This window comes from Equus caballus, chromosome X (genome assembly GCF_041296265.1).
Source record: "Equus caballus isolate H_3958 breed thoroughbred chromosome X, TB-T2T, whole genome shotgun sequence".
Taxonomy (NCBI): domain Eukaryota; kingdom Metazoa; phylum Chordata; class Mammalia; order Perissodactyla; family Equidae; genus Equus; species Equus caballus.
Genome location: NC_091715.1, coordinates 10354121 through 10376446, shown reverse-complemented (window position 1 = coordinate 10376446; position 22326 = coordinate 10354121). Strand labels below are relative to the sequence as shown.

Below are 22326 nucleotides of genomic sequence, written 5' to 3'. Positions count from 1 at the left end.
CAGCCTAAAGAAATTTCTTTTTCATCTCTTGCAACTCAGTTCTGCTTGCAAACAAATTCCTTCAGCTTTTGTTCCTCTTGAAATATATATTTTTAATTTTTTTCTTTTTTAAAAAAATACTTTCTCTGGATATAGATTTCTGTGTTGGTTTTTTATTTTATTTTTTTACTAGATATAAAATTCTGGTTGAATTTTTTCTTTAAGTAGTTTAAAAATGTCATTCCATTGTCTCCGGGTCTCTATTACAACTGATGAGAAGTCAGCCATAATTCATACCATTGTTTTCTGATGTGTCTCCCTCCCCACAAGCTCCTTTCAAGATTTTCTCTTTAGGGGCCAGCCCCATTGCTGAGTGGTTAAATTTGCACACTCTGCTTTGGCAGCCCAGGGTTTCCCCGGTTCGGATCCTGGGCACAGATCTAGCACCACTCATCAGGCCATGCTGAGGCAGTGTCCCACATAGCACAACCAGAGGCCGTCACAACTAGAATATACAATATATATATACATGGGGAGCTTTGGGGAGAAGAAGAAGAAGAAGAAGAAAAGGAAGATTGGCAACAGATGTTAGCTCAGGTGCCAATCTTTAAAAAGAAAAAAGATTTTCTCTTTAGCTTTTGTTCTCAGCAGTTTGAATATGGTATGCCTAGGTGTAGTTTTCTTTGCAGTTTTCCTATTTGATCTTCACTAAGCTTCTTAGACCCATAAAGTGGTGATTTTCACCACTGAGAACTTTTCAGCCATTATTTCTTCAACCTTTCTTTTTCTGCTCCTTTCTTTCCAATCCTTCTCATACATCAATTACACATATGTAAGATTACTTGGTATGGTTCCACCTGTCATTGAAGACTGCTCATTTTTTTCAATCTTCTTTTCTCCTTATTCTTCAATTTGGATAATTTCTATTGGTTTGTCTTTAAAATTCATTGATCCTTTCTTCTGCCAATTCCAAGCTGCTGTTAAGCCCATCCAGTGAATTTTTCATTTCTCTCATTGTATTTTACAGTTTTAGAATTTCATTTGGTTCTTTTTCTATAGTTTTTATTTTTCTGCTTTTGTTCCCCATCTGTTCATTCATTGTAGTAATTTTTTCATGTAAGTTCTTGGACTTAATTATAATAGCTCCATCAAAGTTCCTGTCTGCAAATTTTCATCTGTTTCTATTCACTACTTTCTTTCCTGACCTTAGGTCACATGTTTCTGCCTTTTTGCATATCTTGTCATTTTTATTGGATATTATGGATGGTATGCTTTAGAGAATCTGGATTCTATTATCCCCTATGAAATACTGTTGATTTTTTTTTTTACCAGGTATATGGCTGATAACCTTGAACTTGTGGAGGCTTGGTTTTACACTTTGTCAGGGTGGACCTGTCCTTAGTCTTAATCTCTTAGTTCTGTGACAAAGTTTTAGCACCCTAGGCACGGCCTTTCTGGAATTTCAGTGAAAGTCCCAAAGTACTTGCCAAATCTATATAATTGGGCAGGACTCAAACTCCAAACTCTGTCTCCCGTGTTGTGGGCAAGAGCTTAAATCTCTGCCCACATTTTCCAGCTTTCCAGCTGTTGCCTTCCACTAGTATCCTTGGATGCCCCTTGGTGCGAGTTCAATTCGGGGATCAGCCTAGGATGTAAGGGGAGATTATACACAGATTTGTATGTGTGTATGAGATGCATATATAGGACTTAAGGGGAGATTATACACAGCCACCCTTGTGAATCCCTCCTTTCTAGGGTTTACTACTCAAATTCCAGCCACTCTTGCATCTCTTAATTCAATCTTCTGACACCTCTAGCCAATATGATGTCACCTTTCTGCTTGAGTTTTAGCATAGACTAGAGAATGCCTTCAGACAAAAAGCTATATAAACTTGGATCTTACCCAGTGCAGTTCCCTTCTTTCAAGAGTCAAATCCAATTTCTGCAGGCTTTTTGTTACTTTCTAGTCCCTTCAAATAGTTTTGTTAATATTTTGTCAAACATTTACAATTTATATATGTAGGAGTGTTAGTCCAATCCAAGCTACTCTGCCATCATTAAAACTGGAAATCCTCTCTGCATACTGTTTGATAACTTGCTTTGTTCACCTAAGAATTTAGCTTGAACATTTTCCTTTATATTAGAATTTTCTTCTACAATATGCTTTTTCAGATTCAAGCATAATTTTTTCAAATAAACCTCACTACATCTGTGTCTGAATCATGGAAACTGCTGAAATACATAACTTTCGTTTTCTCATAAGATTACAGTGAAAGTCTGGTTTGTGGCACCATGGAGATGGTGAGAAAATATTAGGTAACCTTTTGTGAAAATGCACAACTTCACGAACTGTTCCACTGAGAGTTCAAATAACTTGTGGGATTTCTCTCTTTGGCTGTATCTTAACTGATATACCAACCTTAGGGATAGTCAAAAACTGTGACTCAGGTTCTAAAAGAACCCTCCATCAAACAAAAGTAAATGCTTGATGCACCTTTCAGATATTTTCCATTCCTCAGTACGTACTCCCTTTACCCACTAGTATTTTCCTCATGGGAGCTCTAGGTAAAGGTGTAGGAAGAAAGAACTGACACTAATGGCAACTTGTTACCCCACATCAGAGCCCACCATTACTTCATATTTCAAACACGCTCCATGATTTACAAACACAGTAAAACAAGAGAGCTTGACAGGATGTGCTAAGTCTGCGGGGAACTCTTCATATATAATACTGACTGATAAACACTCTGTCTCTTCAGAGACAAACTGGTGTCCTTTTCTTAATACACTCTTTGGCAGCACTTAGAGTAGATAAAAATTTCAAGCATAAGTTATCAGGTCTGACAAGATTTATATTCAGGGTGTTTTTTTTAATTCCAGAGCTTTCTAGGCAATTCCATCTCCTGGAAAAGAAAATATCTCTTTACAGTTGATTCCTGTGTTTATTATTCACCATGGAAAGTAAACAGCTGAAATGAAATGACTACAAAATGAGGTTTCTCTTTAGTCATCAGAATGTGGAACACAGCTTTTCTGAGATTATCATTCTGCTATTGGGGTTTCAGAAGTGGAGCTGCAATTGTCTTCACTCAGGACACCTGAGCCCCTGCATTAACAATCTAAGCAAACTGGAAAAGACAAGATTCCTCAGGCCTCAAATCATTACATACGGAACACCAGAATCTGCAGGAATCCCACTGCAGTTCTCTATCACTTGTATAGAAATGCTGACTGAAAATTCAAGTAATAAATTTGATAAATTATGCCGTGGTATTTACACTAAGCTGTCTTAATAAGAAACATATATTTTGAGGGACAAGAGCATGTTTATCTTTATTTCGATCAATCCACTTTCAGTTAGCTGTATATGCTGATGAGCGGCTTGGACTAAACACACCACCACTCAGAGGAAAGGGAGCTGAATTGCAGCTGAGGTAGTAATTTTGTTTTGTTTTGTTTGGGGATGAATAAAACACTTTGAATTTGAATCTTCAGACTTGAAGTTTTCACATCATCCATGAGGGAAATCAGCCATCTGTCTCGTGGCCAGCAGAGTAGCCCGTCCTCTCTGAATTTTTCAGAAGCTGTAGTCAAAGCCCTATAATTCTCAGAATTTTCCAAGCCTGCTCTCAAGAAGAGGTGTGATTCTTATGTACAAGAACGATCTATAAGCACTCACTCAGCAAGAACAAGCAGGCTGAAATAAATAAGAGAGATAAACAAAAAAGGTGCAAATAACACTTCAGCCAAAGGCAGAATGTACTGAATAGGCTATTAGCAAATTAGTTTAGAAAGCAGGCATAATAGAGGGTGGGGGAAGGGCAAAAGGGGTGAAGGGGCACATGTGTATGGTGACAGATAAAAACTAGACTATTGGTGGTAAGCATGACGCAGTCTATACAGAAACCGAAATATAATAATGTACACCTGAAATTTACACAATATTATAAGCCAATATGACCTCAATAAATATTTTTTTTAAAAAGCAAGAGTAATAAAAACAATTGAAAATGAAGGCTGCTATAGAAGAGGCAAGCACAACTGATTGGGTAAACAAAACCCCCAAAGCAGTAAAAAAAAAAAAAAAAAAAAAGATGAAAGTTGGGCTCATCAATGTAAGGCAATAATCCCACGTGAGTTATAAAAGAGAGAAGAAAACTCTGAGATGGTTGTGGATAAAGATGAAAGACAAGCCTGGACATCAGACAGCAGCCCAATATAAGTGCTGTACTGCCACAAAATGGTTAGCAGCAGTTCACCGTTCCTAAAAGTGATGCCCATACGTAATTGAGAGAAGGAACAGAAGGAAAGACCTCACTTGTCCCCAAGAAGTTTCTGGAGCCTGTGTGGGTCTACAGTGTAAGATGACATAGCTATCAAATAAGAGTCTGGAAGAAGATTCCCTTCCTAAAAAGGAGTGTGGCGTTTAAGGAAAGCTTACTGTGAACCAGGAGCTTTACATGGTATTTCACTTAATTTTCTTCTAAAAAATGTATTATATTCATCTTTAAAATATGAAGCTGAAGCCTGGCTATTGTTTATTAAGCTCTTACTATGTACAATGCACTGAACTAAGCACTTTACAAGCATTATCTCATTTTATCCTCACAACAACCCTTTAAGTAGGTATTACCATCCCTAGTTTAGATAGAATACAAGTATTAGCTGGGGTGACCCTTCCTTTTGAGATCTATATAAGCTTGGTGTGACCCTCCACTTCAAGAAAAACCATTGCTAGCCCCATGGTTTCTAAAACTTCCTTAGGAGCTTACTTTCTCATGGTTTCCCCTGTCTCTGAGCTCCTGCTTTCACTGAATGTGTTTATCTTAGTAACTGTCTGATCATTCCATCTTTTCCCTTTTTTCATTCAGTTCTACTCTAAACATTGGGTCCATTCCCTTTACTTAATTCACACACAGACACAAATCCAACCAAGCCATTTGTGTTTACAGCAAATTTTACTAAAGATTTAGAAAGACAGAGTAGGTCTACAATACAGTATCAGAAGTAACTTGGAGCTAATATTAGTGCTCACTGTTTCTAGAGTCCTTTTAGCCACCCCAACATTCCATGTAGCCCCAACCTTTCTTACTGGCTCCTGTTTCCCCTTCTCCCTACTCCTTCTCATCAGGGCCAACAATAAATGAATAATTTCTCCCATGTTCTTATAGAAAATGACTGGCCCTTCCTGTAGTCTACATTTCCTTTCCAGACCCTTCTCTGAAGCCTATATTTTCATAACCAAATTATCCATTAAAGTATTTTCCCAAAGAGTTATGTCCCTAAGAGGAATTCTGGTCCCAGCAAATAAGAAATATGATGAGGGAACCGAGGCTTGAAGAAGTTTAGAAATTTGTCCCAGGTTAAGCAGGTAGTAAATGACAGAGTCAAGATTCATTCTCTAGAGCTGCCTTGCTCAATACAGAAGACATTAGCCTCATGTTGCTACTTAAATTTAAATTATACTTAATTAAAGTTAAATAAAATTAAGATTTCAGTTCCTTATTCACTAGCCAGATTTCAAGTGCTCAAGAGCTCTTGTAGCTGGTGGCTATTATACTGGAAAGTGCAGATATAGAACAATTCCCTCATCCCAGAAAGTTCTATTGGACAATGCTTCTGCAGATGCTGTATAGTTGCCAGACTCTGCTATCTCTTGCCTAAGTGCCACCATAGGAGATGGTCACAGATCCATCTCTTTCTTTTTATGTTGGACTGCCATCTGCTGTGCCATTTATAAAGGAGAAAAACATGATGCATAGTTACAAGTATGGAGTCTATGAAAAAATCAGCCTAGTTTCTCTGCCATCTGTGTGAAGGCCGCCTCTCTCTCTACTCAGGTGTCCTGCCTTTAGGTGAAGGACTCCCCAGACTGCTCTTCCAGTGTTTCTTCTGGCCCTGGAGGACCGCTGAGACTGCTTATCCTCTGGAAACAAGGGCCTCATTTCATAACCAAGGCTCTGCCTGCTTTATGAACCTTACAGAAGCAGCAGGTCTTTTAAGGAGTGGTTGTGTTTCCTGCTCCTCCTACTCCTTTAAATGATAAAGTACAACTGTCTCTGAGAGAAAGTGCTCTTAACGGTGTTGCATTGATAATGAGGTGCCTATCCACCCCCTCTAAAACAATCAGCTCTCAATCCTTGCTTCTGTTCTCTCAATGCTGTTGAATTCTCTGATTCAGTTATTCAAACTGCCACCATTTCTTCATGTTGAGCTTTGATAGCAAGAGGGATGGTTCATCAGGATTGAAAGCCTTTAAGCCAGTGGTTCTCAACTTGGCTGCCCATTGTGATCACCTGGGGAGCTTGGGAAAATCCTGATGCTCAGGCCCACCAAAGACCAATGGCATCAGAATCTCTAGGGAAGGGACCTGGGCATCAGCATTTTTTAAAGTCCCCAGATGATTCTGATGTGCAGCCTGGTTGTCCGGCACCACTGGTTTACGTGGAATGACTGCCCTGTAGAGGTTCCCAACCTGGCCATGGATGAGAATTGCCTCAGGAAGCTTTGTAAAAATACAGATTCCCAGGCTCCTCAGCCACCAACTGAGTCACAATCTTGGGACTTGGGGCCAAGCTATTTGTACTTTTCTAAAGAAGAATAAGAGAGTCCAAGGAAGACAGCTTTGCAAACACTTGCCTAGGCACAATTGCTCCCTATGGGGACCAGGGCAAAATCACACAAGGGGATCAATTTGCCTCTCTGTCCTGCACTTTGGGCCCTCCGACAGGCATCATGTTGCCCCCCAGCACTGCAGATACCGCAGCTCCACACCTGCTTTCATGCTGGTCAAACACCCCCAGGGCCCTCCCTGCCTCCATCACATTTGGTTTTATCTCTGCTTTCTAAAAAGGGAAACTGAAATAAAGCTGGCATCTAGAAAATCCTCAGTCAGAGAATCCCTGTGCAATGGACCTTTTCCATTCCTAATACAACTTTTCTGTCTCAAGATTAGTCTTCCTCCCTAGCACCCAACCCATTTTGTAATTGAGTCCATGGTCCCAGTATCTTGCCTCATGCACTGTAGGTGCTCAATAAATGTTTGGATGTGAATGATAAACGTGTATAAAATTTCCTGTATTCATAATTTGACATTCAAAGATTTTTTTTAAAAGCCTGTTTTTTCACAGTCAAAAAAAATCCCTTTTGTGACAATCAGTTCGTTGGCACATCTTTGCATACAAATGCAGTAAAGAGAACTCAGGGAAATTATTTAAATTAGCAGAAGATGGACCCTGCAAGCTGTCTAATTAATGCATTGGGAATTAATGTCACTCCAGTTTTAAATCAATTTTCTGAAGTAAGTGGAAGAGCCCACCAAAACTTTCTTCCACATGTTTGTATGAATTTTGTTCTTAAATACATATAAACTAACCAGAAGACGAAAGAAAGTAGAAACAAATGTTACTTTTCCCCAAGGGGATTTCCTTGAAGAAACCCCAGCAGTTTCAGAGCTCAGGGGCGCCAGGCACTCATTAGAACTGCCTGCAGGTGGGGACGAAGACTGGAGGAGAAGGAGGCAACTCTCCTTAAAAGTCAGAGGTTGTCTAATAGGTTAGAAAGGTGACTGGTAAGCACACAGTAGGTCTGCAATAAACATTAGCCCAGCAGATATCTCTTGGGTTATATCCCGAGCCCCTTTTCTCTTCTCCCTATACACTCACTCTGAGTTTCTTTCTCTCCGTAACTCTGACTCCGCCTGTAGTAATGATTCCCAAATCTATTTCCAGCACAGAGCTCTTTCCTGAGTTTCAGACTCCTGTAGCTATCTGCCTCTTGTTAATAATAAATATAAAGTTTATTTAATAAACTGTTTCATTGCTATTAACCCACTTCCCTTAGAATCAGCACTTGCAAGAATATCTTTGACTTTTTATTTGGCCCAATACAAGCTTGTTTATTTGAACACTGCAGCTCAACACAAATGTCAAGCTAGTGGTAAGGTGGGAGAGGAACGTGAAAGGTGGGGGAAGGGAATTAACAGTGTCTGTAGGACTGTCTCCTCTGAATTTCCACTTGGAATCCAAGGCAAGTGCATGTTCAGAGGCAACTCGACCTTGCAACCCCCCTCCCCCTCCTACCACAGGATCATGAAATATTAACGCTGAGATTGTCAAGAGTAGCGTCAAACAAATGATCTCAAGGACCCTGACAAGAAGCCATAAGTGCCTCAGAACAGAAGGAGACATATTTTGGTGATAATTAGCTACCTGGCACTGTATTAATGCTCCCCTTGCATTAACCCATTTAAACTTCACATCAACTCCAAGGTGAGTGCTAACAGTATTTACATTTTCAGATGGATTTGGGCCGAAAGAGTAAGTTGCTCAAGGTTACACAGCTAGAAAATGGAGGAACAGGAATTTGAATACATGCAATCAGACTCCAGAGACTCACTCTGTAGATCAGGGTTCCTTCACCTTGGCACCAGTGACATTTTGGGCCAGATAATACTGTGCTCTGAAGGTTCTCCTGTGCATCATAGGATGTTTAGCAACATCGCTGGCCTCTACCCACTAGATGTCAAAAGCACTCTCTCAGTGGTGACAATCAAAAATGTCTCCAACAATGGACAGGGAGGTATCATGTTAAGCGAAATAAGCCAGACGGAGAAAGACAAACAAGATGATTTCACTCATATGTGGGAGATAAACAAACATATGGACAAAGAGAAGAGATCAGTCGTTACCGGGGGAAGGGGGCTGAGGCATGGGCACAGGGGGTGAAGGGGAGCACTTATGTGGTGATGGACAAGTAATAATGAACAAGTGAAATTTCACAATGTTGTAAACTATTATGAACTCAATAATAAAAAAAGAAGTCTCCAACATTGCCAAATGTCTCCTGGGGGGTAAAATTACCTCCAGTTGAGAACCGCTGCTATAGAAGGGGGAAAAGAAAAAAAACCTAGTTTAGAGATTAAATAAATTGCCAATGTGTGATAACTAGTGAATAACCCAACCTGTATTCAAACCTAGCATGACCTGACACCATACGCTATTATGCCACGTTGATCAATATGGCAGAAAAACTAAGAGCAAAGAAAAAGAAAGAAGGAATAAAAGAAAACAAATAAGATTATCCTTTTGGAGTGATTTGCTTTTGTTTGAAGCAAAAGAAACAGAAATGGTCCCTAAAGACTGTTAAAGAAATAGACTGTTAAAGATTGTTAAAGAAAGAGTCCCTAACGTACTTAAGCTTAACTAAGAGTAAGGAGGGATATTCTATAAAACAGTCTTTCCCAAACTTGGCTACGTATTAGAATCACCTAGTGAGCTTTAAAAATACTGCTATCTGTCTTGTTAATTATAGCCATTCTGACCGGAGTGAGGTGATACCTCATTGTAGTTTTGATTTGCATTTCCCTGATAGCTAATGATGTTGAGCATCTTTTCATATGCCTGTTGGCCATCTGTATATCTTCTTTGGAGAAATCTCTGTTCAGATCTTTTGCCCATTTTCTAATTGGATTGTTGGTTTTTTGTTGTTGAGCTGTATTAGTTCTCTGTATATTTTGGATATTAACCCCTTATATGTGGTTTGCAAATATCTTCTCCCACTTGTTAGGTTGTCTTTTCGTTTTGTTGATGGTTTCCTTTGCTGTGCAGAAACTTTTTAGTTTGATGTAGTCCCATTTGTTCATTTTTTCTTTTGTTTCCCTTGCCCGGTCAGACATGGGACTTGAAAATATGCTGCTCAGACCAATGTCATAGGGCGTACTGCCTATGTTTTCTTCTAGAAGTCTCATGGTTTCGGGTCTTACATTCAAGTCTTTAATCCATTTTGAGTTGATTTTTGTGCATGGTGTAAGGAAATGGTCTACTTTCATTCTTAACAAGACAGGAAACAACAAATGTTGGAGAGGATGTGGAGAGAAGGGAACCCTTGTTCACTGCTGGTGGCAGTGCAAAATGGTGCAGCCACTATGGAAAGCAGTTTGGAGTATCCTCAGAAAATTAAGGATAGATCTACCATATGATCCAGCTATCCCACTGCTGGGTATTTATCCAAAGAACTTGAAAACACAAAGGCATAAAGATACTTGCACCCCTATGTTCATTGCGGCATTATACACAATAGCCAAGACTTGGAAACAACCTAGGTGCCCATCAAGGGACGAATGGATAAAGAAGATGTGGTATTTATACACAATGGACTACTACTCAGCCATAAGAAATGACGAAATCCGGCCATTTGTGACAACATGGATGAATCTTGAGGGTATTATGCTGAGTGAAATAAGTCAGAGGGAGAAAGTCAATACCATATGATCTCACTCATAAGTAGAAGATAAAAACGACAAAAAAACAACACATAGCATTGGAGATTGGACTGGTGGTTACCATTGGGAAAGGGAGAAGGGGGGAGGGCAAAAGGGGTGATTAGGGTCACATGGGAGGGGATGGACTATAATTAGTTTTCGGGTGGTGAACATGATGTAATGTATACAGAATTCGAAATATGATGTACGTCCGAAAAAAATAAAAATTGAAAAAAGAAATACTGCTATCTGAGTTCCAGCCCCGAGAGATTCTAGTTTAATTGTTCTTGGATATGGCCTGGGTTTGGAGTTTTTAAAAGCTCTCCAAGTGCTGCCAGTATAAATCCAAAGCTAAGACCCACTGCTATAAACAATTAAACTAGTACTCTTTTTCTATGGGTCTTCTCAATTATGCATATTAAATTGATTGCATTTGTTTAGCTTAATAGAAAACCAAATGATTTAGAAATAATAGATTTGGTTTCAATAGAAAGCCAAACCTAATAAATTGAGTACATACATTATTCTCAATATTCATTGAGCTACTGATCATCATATCTGTAGATGTTCATAGCATTCTATAGCCAGAAGAGAAAGTATTCTCTAGTTCTTAAGCCTTCTCCATCTTGTCTCTCATCATCATTTCCAATAGAAAATGAGCAAAAAAAGATGGAAAAGATACTGATTATTTCATAATTTTTCATAATATAAAAATGTAATGGAAGGTTTTTTTTAATTATTGGCTAAAATGTGGTTTGGAATTGTTTCAGGGCTCTAAACACTTTATTTTAGATTATTCCAAATATGTTTGATTAGGTGATTTTTCTAAAAGTTAACTTTGTCCGTACTACCATGAATGATCCAGAATTCAACAGATGCACCAGTTTCTAATTTGTGATATATTCAGATGACACCAGGACATTGCAGGTTTTCATTAATACAGCCTTCAAACTACGGAAAAGATAACCATTTTCTCAACTAGCTTTCTATCACAATGACCAGCAAATCTTGTCTAATGTAGACACAACATTACTATTCACTCCAAATCTACTTCCTTTCATTCTCTGGGAAGTCTACACCTGCACATGGTAAGCAATAAAGCAGTATGGACTTTCTGATCATTTCTCCAGTACTGATGATCATTTCTAACCACATTGAACAAAAATGTGTCCAGCAATTTGCATTGATTCTTAGAAGATGTTCACTTCTCATACATTGACCTAAATGTAGGTCACTTTTCTCACACTCATCCATAGAATCTGAAAGGTTCTTCAGAATTAAACAAAAGAAACCAAAAATTATGTCCCATTACAAGTTATCTTTCAATCACTACTCTTAAGATTAGGAGGTGGGTTTGCTTATTTTGTTTTGTGGTTATTGCCAATTTTGGGGGTATTTTTTGGAATAAACAGAAGGCTTGGAAGTGTAATAAGTTTTCCCAAGCCCTGGAAGTGCGTAAATACCTTTAAGAGTCGGGCAGAGTTCAATAAATTATGATAGAACTCTCTTCACAAGAGTGCCTGCACATCCATAACTAACGTTGAATTGGATTTTTACGTTAGACACCAGAACTAAAATAGCATTGGCTCTGGGTATCAGAAATATCTGAATTTATCTAACACCTATATTCCCAGAGAGTTATATGTAATTTAATTACATTTAATTCAACTTTAATTGCACACATGGTCCACTCCTACGGTTAATTCTTTTCCAAAAAAAAAAAAAAAAAACGAGGATAGGAAGCATAAACGCCCACTTCTTTTGAGCCTCCATGGCATCTAGCAACCAGCTTTATATGTCAAAAATATGCTTTTTACGTTCAAAACAGATGCTATTTATTGGTTGGCAAGGGAAAAGACCCTTGAATCACATAAATTATTATTCTCTAATTTGTTTTGTATAATTTCTGCTTTTCCTCGTTCCATTACTCATTTCTAAACTGGAGCTAAATTTGGACCAGGATGAAGTCTATGAATGGCAAGGATGAAGTGACATGGGAAATGAATGGAACAGATGCAACCGTGGGTTTTTTGATGACTATTGATTGCTTGATACTGCTTTCAGTTTCCATTGATTTGTTGGTATTGATTGGATTTACTACTACTATGCTTTGTTTCTGAGAGCCAGTATTTTACTTTCCCTGCAGCAGCATGTCCCTTGCACTTGGGTCATTTCCCTGAGACCTCAATGTATCCAGGAAATAGCCAAGAGCTAAGAAATAAGCCAAAATACCTCTGAGCCACGAAAATAGATATGGCCATGTCTCCACTGTCCACACACTTACATAAAACTGAAAGCCCTTTAGAGCTCTCTGCACATAATTCTAGTAAACTCAATTGTGTGATTTTCTAACAATGCATGTTAGAAGCAGCAAACATGTTGGGAGGTTAGTAAAGGGAGGCTGCCAAAAGCTGGGACACTGGCAACCATGAAAATGACATCTGATAGGCTGCAAGAGAGAAAAAGACTAAACAACAAAAAAAGAAAACCTGTAAAGACAAGAGTCAAGGAATCAAAACTCAGAGGAGATGTGAACATGCCGTGTAGAGGCAAATAGCCCTATACTCGAACTGCACGTGGGAACTTCATTGTCCTCAAGTATGAGAGAGAAACTGACATTCCTTATGGTAAGCCTGAGATCTAAAGAAAAGAATAAGTTCAAGAAACTGCTGGAGAAGGCCAGAAAGTATGCAAGACATTTTAGAAATATTTTTACCCAAAATGGTTTTGCTGTTGTTCTTTTTGTGTTTAAAGGAATAAGGATCAGAAAAAGATGATCTTTTAATTTTTAGTCTTTTAATCGGTTAAAAAAATTTAACAGAAAAAATCAGATTCATAAGTCATTTAAACATGCCACTTAACACGCTGGACACATTAGGCATTACTGTATTTCAAACAAAGCATGAAAATCTCTTTAGAAGTGTTGTGTCCTTCAAATATTACTATAACAGCAATAACATGATTTAGGAAGGAGAGAGAGATACACAGAGACAGTGAGATACAGAAGGAGACTACTAACTCTCTGACATGTCGGGTTATTACAATTTCATCTTTCTTGCCAGTTTTTTTCCCAGCCACATATGCTCTCGATTTTGACATAGTTATTAACATGACACATAATTCATTTGCTTTTGCTATACTTATCAGACTTACTTTCCATGCACCTATACCATATTCATAATTTTCATTTTGATGACTGCATAATATTCCATGTTGCTAAATTGCTTCCGATTTCACTAATTATCCATAAACAATACTATAATAAACATCTATACATATATAGCTATTATGCCCTTTTATAGTTTTGAATTACTATCAAAGGATAAATTCCCCAAAATAGAATTAGAAATATATCTAAAGTAAAGGAAGAAACAAATCTGAAGAGTGACCTGCTTTATGAGGTTGTGGTAAAAATAAGGTCATAACACTAATCAAAGCCCTCTTCCCCAGATTAGCAGAAATCTAACCTCTCACTTGAAGCCTACTTCCTTCCACCGCTCTGAATTGCCCAGGAACCTGAAGATTTATTCAGTCAAATTCTTCACAGAGGGAACTGTCCACCTTCTCACCAGCATCTGGTGGATACTTCATGACCACTGCCACTGCTTCATTTACTCCTGTACTATGGCACAGATGACCCCATGCATCTGAGGAGCAGAGGTCCACGGCTGTTACATCACGATCACACATCGTCCATTTGTGAAGAGGCCCCAGTGGGCAATACTATTCCTCTATTAACAGATGAAGATAGAGAGGCTCTGAGAAGTACTGACTTGTCCAAGGTCACACAACCAGTAAGGGACAAAGCCAGATCTCCCATGCCCTAAAACAGGCCTTTGTCCATTTCACCATATGAGTTCATTGTTTACAATATCCATGCCAAGCAAAATCTGAAAATATTGGGGGAGGCCACTATTAACCTGATTTTTTCTTAATCTATCAGGGGGATATTGCACAGTATACATAGGTGTGCTTTACTTCTGTGTCATAACTTATAAAATATCCTGTGAGAACAGAAAAAATACCATAGGTGAAATTATACTCCGAAAAACTCTTACATCTTGGGCTCAAATGATTTTAGCGAGTTGAAACTAAAAGTATTATTTAGAGATTAACCTAATCCTGAGCTTGTTGAAGATACAACTTAAAAAACAATGTGAAAGAACAGAGTCGGCGATGCAGTCTACAAACAATACGTTACTGAACTTTAGATGTATAGTTACACTCATTTGCTTGTGATGACATATGTCACGATAGTGTATGGCCGTGAGATTAATGTTTACTTTTAAAAGTATTTCTCCATCAATAATTATGTACAGCTGTGCCCTCTGCTGGATGGAGATGGATACTATTTTGAGGAGCTATACATAGACATATTATAGTTCTTTATACTCATATCTAAGCAAAAATTTTCAGTACTTGAATTCTGAGTGATATTTCATAAATTAGTTGGCTCCGTCCCACACCAATGCCCTAATCCTCTTTATAAATTATTAATACGGAATCTCATCTGCCAAAGATTCAAAACACTGTTAAAGATTAGCCCAGTACTGTTTAGTATTATCAGTTGATACTGACTCCTGTTACTTCTCAAAAAAGTACTCTTAATTAAATAAAATAATGTATATATGGGTTAATCGTTTGGGAGTTTCCCACAGCTCAAGAAAATGCATAATGAAGCCTTTCATTATAGTATTTAAGTTCGCAAATATCCAAATAGCCACAATTATTGTCCCATTTCATTATTTTATTTAATCAGTATTTATTCCCATGTAGTATGCTAGGTTTTGGTGACACAGCACCAAATAAGGCATGGCCTCAATTCTCAGGAGTTTTATCATTGAGTAGAAAAATTCTGAGAAGTAAATTAGCAATTGTAGAGTAACACGTGTCACGAACACTGGGATGGCCCAGTCCAGTGACTGCTCCAGGCGGGAGAATAAAGGCCTGGCCACCTTGGCCCAACTTCCGACAGCTCAGAAGAGCCATTCTAGCTCCTGAAATGCCCGCGGGGTCCACAAAGACTGTTGTTAGGCAACTTCCGGCACTGTCTTCTTGGCTTTCCCCTGCTTCCGGGACCCGCTGAGGCGCCATATTTGGTGGTGAACTCCTTGTTGCTGATCGCCCATGAGCACCAGGATCCACCAGACTTATTCTGCCAAGGTGGAGGCTGCTGTCAACCGCCTAGTTAACCTGCATGTGCAGGCCTCCGACACCGACCTCTGTCTGGGCTTTTATTGCGAAGGCAGCAATGTGACTGTGGAGGGCCTGGGCCACTTCTTCCACGAGGTGGCTGAGGAGAAGCGTGAGGGCGCCCAGCGTCTCTTGAAGTCCCAAAACCAGTGGAGCAGCTTCGCCCTCATCCAGGACAGGCAGAAGCGGTCCCCAGATGAGTGGAGTGGCAGCGTGGTTGCCATGGAGGCTGCCATCGTCCTGGAGAAGAACCTGAACCAGGCCGTTTTGGATCTGCATGCTCTGGGTTCTGTCAACACAGACCCCCGTCTCTGCGACTTTCTGAAGAGCCACTTCCTAGAGGAGAAGATGAAAGTCATCAAGAAGATGGGCGACCACCTGACCAACCTCCGCAGGCTGACAGGCCCCAAGGCCAGGCTGGGCGAATCTCTCTTCCGAAGGCTCACCCACAAGCACAACTAGGAGCTTCGAGAGCCCAGCAGCCTTTGAGCGACTCCTCTGCATTCCCCTGCCATCGGGATTTCTGCCTGAGCCTCTTTCTCCAGCCAGGAGGCAACTTTTTAACCACCCTGAAACCCTCGCCCAAGCCGTGGGACCAAATAGAAACAAAGAAAGGTTCTTTTTGTAGAAGGGAAAAAAGGTTCTTTTGCAGAGGCTGTGAGGGGAAAAAAAGTATGCGGAATAGCATGAAGGATTTGTAGTCTAATTCTCTAGATTTTCTAAAGAAATTGTTCCTAACTTTTGCGAATCACCTGTGTACATTGAGATAAACCATGTTTTCTCTGTCAAGAAAAACACATTTATTCATAAAATGTTGCATTCAATTTTAGGGGTTTCATAAGTTATCTGAAGCCATTCTGGGTACTGGATTAAACTCTATTGTTCTAAAAGTTATCTTTGGTTTTGCCCAGCAGAGCAGAGAGCTGAGTATCTTGACTATATGATATTGTGCCTCTCCCATCCCCAAACTCATGATAAAATTGCTTTTCCTGATTTTCAAGTTGATGTGATGCCATCTGCCTATATTAAATACAATAAGAAAGAGCCCTGTGAAATTCACCTTTGTGTCTCCCATTAGGTTGCAACTGAGAACACTGATTATTACATCATACACTGACTTCTTTATGAATCGTCTCGAGGAATTTCTTTCTGGTCTTAATATTAGGAATAACAGTGCTTTGCTTGGGTAATTGGTTTGCTTTTGTTTTGTGGACACGGTAAGTGATGTAACTACGTTTCCTTTTCTGACTGCCTGCTAGAAAGCTTTGAGCCAAGTATGTGGTCCACCCAGAGAAAATGAGTAGACTTGTATAAGCATTTTTGTATAAGCTTCATTCCTGGTTCTTTTGTTACTAATTTCTTGGTGCGTTTTATGGATTACTTTAAGCCACCTTATACCCTTTCTGGAACAAGATTGTGTATAAATAGACAGATAAATAAAGTAAACTTTAAAAAATGCAGATTAAAAAAAGACTTGTTAGGCCACATCCAAATTCATCCAAATTCTCTCTACCCCAGTGGTTCTCAATTGGGGGTGATTTTGCCCCTCCACCAGCCACCACAAGGGATAAGTCTGGAGATATTTTTGGTCATTATTGGGGAGGGGTGCTATTCGTGTGTGTCTGCTACTGGCATCTGGAGGGTAGAGGCCAGGGCTGCTGCTAAACATTCCACAATGCACAGGACAGCCCCACAACAAGGTATTACCCTGTCCGGAGGTCAATACGCCACGGTTGAGAAACCATATTCTACTCAATCCTTTTCATAGGTGTTGGTCCAAAGGTCATTCCTTAATAATCATCCTGCACCCTAAACTCCATCACAGAGTCAGCTTTCTGGGGAAGTTACACAACAGGATTACAACACGAAACCATTTGGTTTTATGTGTGTGTGTATAAGAAAGAGAGTGGTATGTATGTCTTTAAATGTATTAGTATGGAACAAAACTGGGAGGACATACACTAAATATAAAGAGTAGTTATTTTAAAGTACTAATTGGAGTGTTTCTTGTTGTTTCCCTTTGTGCTTAAGTACCTGTGTTTTCTGAGATTTATGCTTTTGTTCTTGTGTTTGTTTTCTTCTTGTGTTTTGTGCATTAAGCACGTTACTTTTGCAGTTTAGGAAGGAAAATGTGGTAATTGCAAATAAAGAGGACATGGTCAATAGCATCAAACTCTGCAAAGAGGCCAAATGATAGTAGAGAGTGGTTAGGAGACTGTCCGCAGAGAGCCTCAGTGAAACAGCTGCGCTGCAATGGACATGCTGGAAGAGAAATAGCAGTGGGCTGAGTGGAAAGAAGGTGAGGGAATCTAAGTAGCCTAATTTTTACAGATGTAGGACCAAAAAGAGAAGTAGAGGGGCCAGCCCAGTGGCGCAGTGGTTAAGTTCACACATTCCACTTCAGCGGCCGGGGGTTCACTGGTTTGGATCCCGGGTGAGGACATACCTCCGCACCGCTTGGCAAGCCATTCTGTGGCAGGCATCCCACATATAAAGTAGAGGAAGATGGGCACAGATGTTAGCTCAGGGCCAGTCTTCCTCAGCAAAAAAGAGGAGGATTGGTGGCAGATGTTAGCTCAGGGCTAATCCTCAAAAAAAAGAAAAGAAGTAGAAAGAACAGTAAGGAGGGTGAGGTCAACGAAAACTATTGTAAAGATCAGAGAACCTGAGCAGGGTTAATGCTGATGAAGGGGCCAGAAAAGAGAAAGGTGCTGATGTGAGAGAGAAGTGTGTAACTGAGGGAGCAATGTACCTGTGAGGACGTGGGGTTGGATCTAGAGAACACGAAAAGGGATTGGCCTAGGCAGAAGCCAAGATACCTCTTCCTCTAAAACAAGAGGCACAGTGAGTGCAGAGTTCAGATGGCTATCGGTTCCCAAGTAATGAAATGTACCTGGTCATCTTCACTTTGTCAGTAGGAGGTGAGGTCATCGGCTGAAAGGGAGAGTCTAGGGGGTGAGGAGGGGCTTATGAAGAAGGTGAAATTAAAAGGAAATTGTAAGAGAACCCCAAAGAGGAGCTTGAAGCCATGCTCGCTAGGGGATGCTCCTGGGAAATCGACCTTTCCTTTACGCAGCTTCCAAGTAAGACCTCAGGACTGTTTGCAGGTGGTTTAGCACCACTCACTTTACCCAGGAAAGGGGACTGGCTTCTCCACAACACTCAGGTGGCAGAGGGGTACCAAGGGTGGGGGGATCCAAGAAGCCCCATGAGGTTAGCTATGGCTTCCCACACCTGGCAGGACCATCCATACCTGTACATCCCTGAGGGAATCTTTGGGACCCTGGTACCACAGTCTGGGATTATTCTGTGCTCCTTCCTCCTTTAGGGAACGGCCTCTGTAGATTTCCTTACCCCGGGGGATTTAAAGAAATTCCACATCCTCTCGCCAGGACTTTTGGCATCTGGGACAGGCAGGAGCAGATGTCTCCAGAGTGTAAAAAAAACAGGACATGTCAGGCTGCATCGGGAGCCTTGTTTTCTCTCAGGACTGTCTTCCCGTCCCTCCCAGACATGCCTCTCCCACTCTCAGGATACACTGATAGGAAACTGCTGTGGCACATGGCCTTAATAGACCTTGGAATTGTAGATGCTCTGTTTAAACGAATGGTTCTCAACTGGGGATGATTTGGCCCCTCAAAGGAGATTTGGCAATTTTTGGTTGTCACAAATGGAGAGGGGAGGGATGGAGTTGCTTCTAGCATCCAGTGGGTAGAGGCCAGGGAGGCTGCTAAACATCCTATAGTGCACAGGACAGCCCCACAACAAAGAATTATCCAGCCCCAAATGTCAGTAGTGCCAACGGTGAGAACCCCTGCTTTAAAGAGTTCCTCATCTGAAAGGACCCTTTAAAGTTTTGCTAAAATCCATTTAAGGGTTATTTGTAATTTGAGGTTTATACCAGAGACAAAATACCAAACGAGAGTGAAGAATGATAGGATTTAAAAATTTCCACTAGATGGCGCCAAAACACAAGCAAAAATCCAACTTTCTACAGCCATCACTTCAGAATCCAGTTTCTCTCCCTGGTCAGCCTTCTGGAGTAACAATGCCCATCCTTTTCAAATGAGATTGTCACTTTTTAGGTGCTTAGTGTTACCCAATACCAATATTTTTATGCAAGTGAATTAAACTGAATAATAACTAAAACTCAGCCTGGAAGATGGAAAGAACAGGGCCACTTCCTTAATCAGTTACGGAGTTTCCATTCCCTGTAGCAACAAGGATGTGGGAGAATCTGCTTGCTTCTTGATGCCTTCTTTTAGCTAACTTTTAGCTGGGTACCTAGCCAGCAGACAATTCTAAGATTCCTTTACCCTTAGGATGGCTGAGTGATCAATTTCTGGCCATTTGTGGGACGTGAGCAGAAGTGTTGTGGGTACCTTCTGGGTAGTACCCTTAAATCAGTGGTTCTCAACTGGGAGTGACTTTGCCCTCCATGGGACATTTGGCAATGTCTGAAGACATATTTGGTTGTCATAACTGGGAGATGCTACTGACATCTAGTGGGTAGAGGCCGGGGATGCTGCTGAACATCCTACAATGCAGCAGAGCCCCCAGAACACAGAATTATCCAGCCCCACATATGGATTGTGCTGAGGTAGAGAAACCCTACTTGTAAAGCCTCAGCTTCCCCATTGCACTGCTGGGAAGGAAGGTGCAGTGGAGCATCATTTTGGACCATGTGGGCCAAGGTGACAAAGCAGGGAGCATGGAGCTACAAGATAGGTGGAATTTGAGTCCTTGACCACATAGATCTACCTTACCACTCTGGACACATTACACCCAGAGAGACAGAAATACATTTCTCAACAGTTTGAGCTACTCTTCTTCTGGGTCTCTGTGACAGCAGCTGAAGTAAATCCTAATACCATAGTACATTCATTATATAGCTATATACACACTCAGAGTACTACAGCGTATATACTCATAGTACTCCAGTAACCACTCCACCTGAAACATATCCACACTGGGCCTGTTTTGTTCTGTCTTTCCCGGGGCCCCCTGGGCTCTTTCTCCCTGGTACCTTACCCCTCTTCTCTCTTTCCTCCCTCTCCTGATGTGGCTTCTTCCCTGTGGCAGAGATTCCACCAGGCCCCAACTGATTTGTCAGCCTCAATCCATACCTGACTTTTCCCAGAACACACCACACTCCTACCGTCCCATCCCCAATCTATCCATAGAGATCTCATTTCCTCCCACATCCATTTTCTAGACAGGCGAGGAAGCAGCTTGTCTAAAATAACCCCACCTCAATATATGCACACCTTCTGGCCCTCACCCTGCTTTCTTTCTTCATATAACTTACCACGATGTACAATTATATTATTTGTTTATTGTCTATGCTCTACTCAACAGAGTGTTAATTTTAGGAGGTCAAAAACTGTCTTGTTCACCACTGTATATCCAGTAAATAGAATACCACTGTCCAATAGAAATATATAAATATGTAATACATGTGACATAGATTATTTTAAATATCCTAATAGCCATGTTAATAAAGTAAAAAGATAATGGTGAAATTAATTTTAATATCTTATTTAATCTAAACAGTCCTTCCCTGTTATCACTAGTAAAAAATGAGATATTTTACATTCTTTTTCTCATACTACTTCTTCAAAATCCACTCTGCAATCTACCCTTACAGCACATCTCAGTTCAGACTACCACATTTCAAGCTCCCCACGGCCACATGTGGCTAGTGGCTGCAATGGACAGTGCAGATACAGAAGAATAATTGACACATAGTAGGCATCCAGTGCATCTTTGTTAAAGTTAATATCCTTCTATACTATTTGAGTCTTCTATAGCATAGGAACAGCATGGTAATAATGTCCACACCATTGATATAGCCATCTCTTATTAAGCATTTGCTTCCAGTTTTCACTTTTTAAAATAATTCTGCAATGAACATTCAGTTTATGTGTTTTTCCTTGGAATAAATTCCCAGAAGTGAAAATTCTAAGAGAAAAGTATGCCCCCTTTTAGGGCTCTTGCCACATTTTGCCAAATTACCCCAGAAAAGCCACGCCACTTAGACTTCAAGTGGTTTATGCTTCGTTATTAATGAAACTTCTTCAACGCTAACAGGGCAGGTATTGCTGATAATGACTGTGATAACTCTCACGTTAATAGGTACTATTTTTGTCTGCTATAATGCCCCAGGCACTGTGCACTAGCTATTATTCACACCTTATGGGCAAGAACCCAGGGCTCAGGGAGCGCTAGAATCACACTCAAACTCAGATCTGAGCGAGTCTATTTCCAAGGCCTGGGTCTTCCCCCCTGGAGGACCACCCTCCGTTTTAGTTTTTAAAAAAAGGAGGGGCTGCCCCGGTGGCGTAGTGGTTAAGTTCCCCTGCTCCCCTTTGGTGACCTGGGGTTCGCGGGTTCCAATCCTGAGTACAGACCTACGAACTGCTCATCAAGCTGTGCTGTGCTGGTAGCCACATAGAAGAACTAGGACTTAAAACTAGGATATACAACTGTGTACTGGGGCTTTGGGGAGAAAAAAAAGAGAGAGGAAGATTGGCAACAGATGTTTTAGCTCGGGGCCAATCTTTCTCACAAAAAAAATAATAAAAACCTTTTAAAAAAAAAAAAAAAACAAAGGAAAGACAGTGAGATGAGGATGAGAGAGTTGGCAGAAGGGCGAAAATCAAAGACCAAGGAACTGTTGCGGACACGGGCGGCGAAGAAACGACCCTCGTCTTCCCGCCACACTACACCCTTCGGAGCGCAAGTCACCGCCCGACCCGGGCGGAAACCCGGGTCCCAGCACGGCACCCCAAACCAGGCGACGAACCCCATCTCCCAGCCCGCCACCCGCCAAGCTCCGCCCCGAGAGGCGGGCGCTCATCCCGCGCCAGTCTCCCAGTGTGACGCAGAGCGCT

At 40.7% G+C, this 22326-nt stretch overlaps 1 pseudogene; it reads left to right on the top strand.

The window, feature by feature from the left end:
• Positions 1 to 15326: 15326 nt before the first annotated feature.
• On the top strand, positions 15327 to 16218 carry LOC100055401 (ferritin light chain pseudogene; annotated as a pseudogene).
• Positions 16219 to 22326: the final 6108 nt, after the last annotated feature.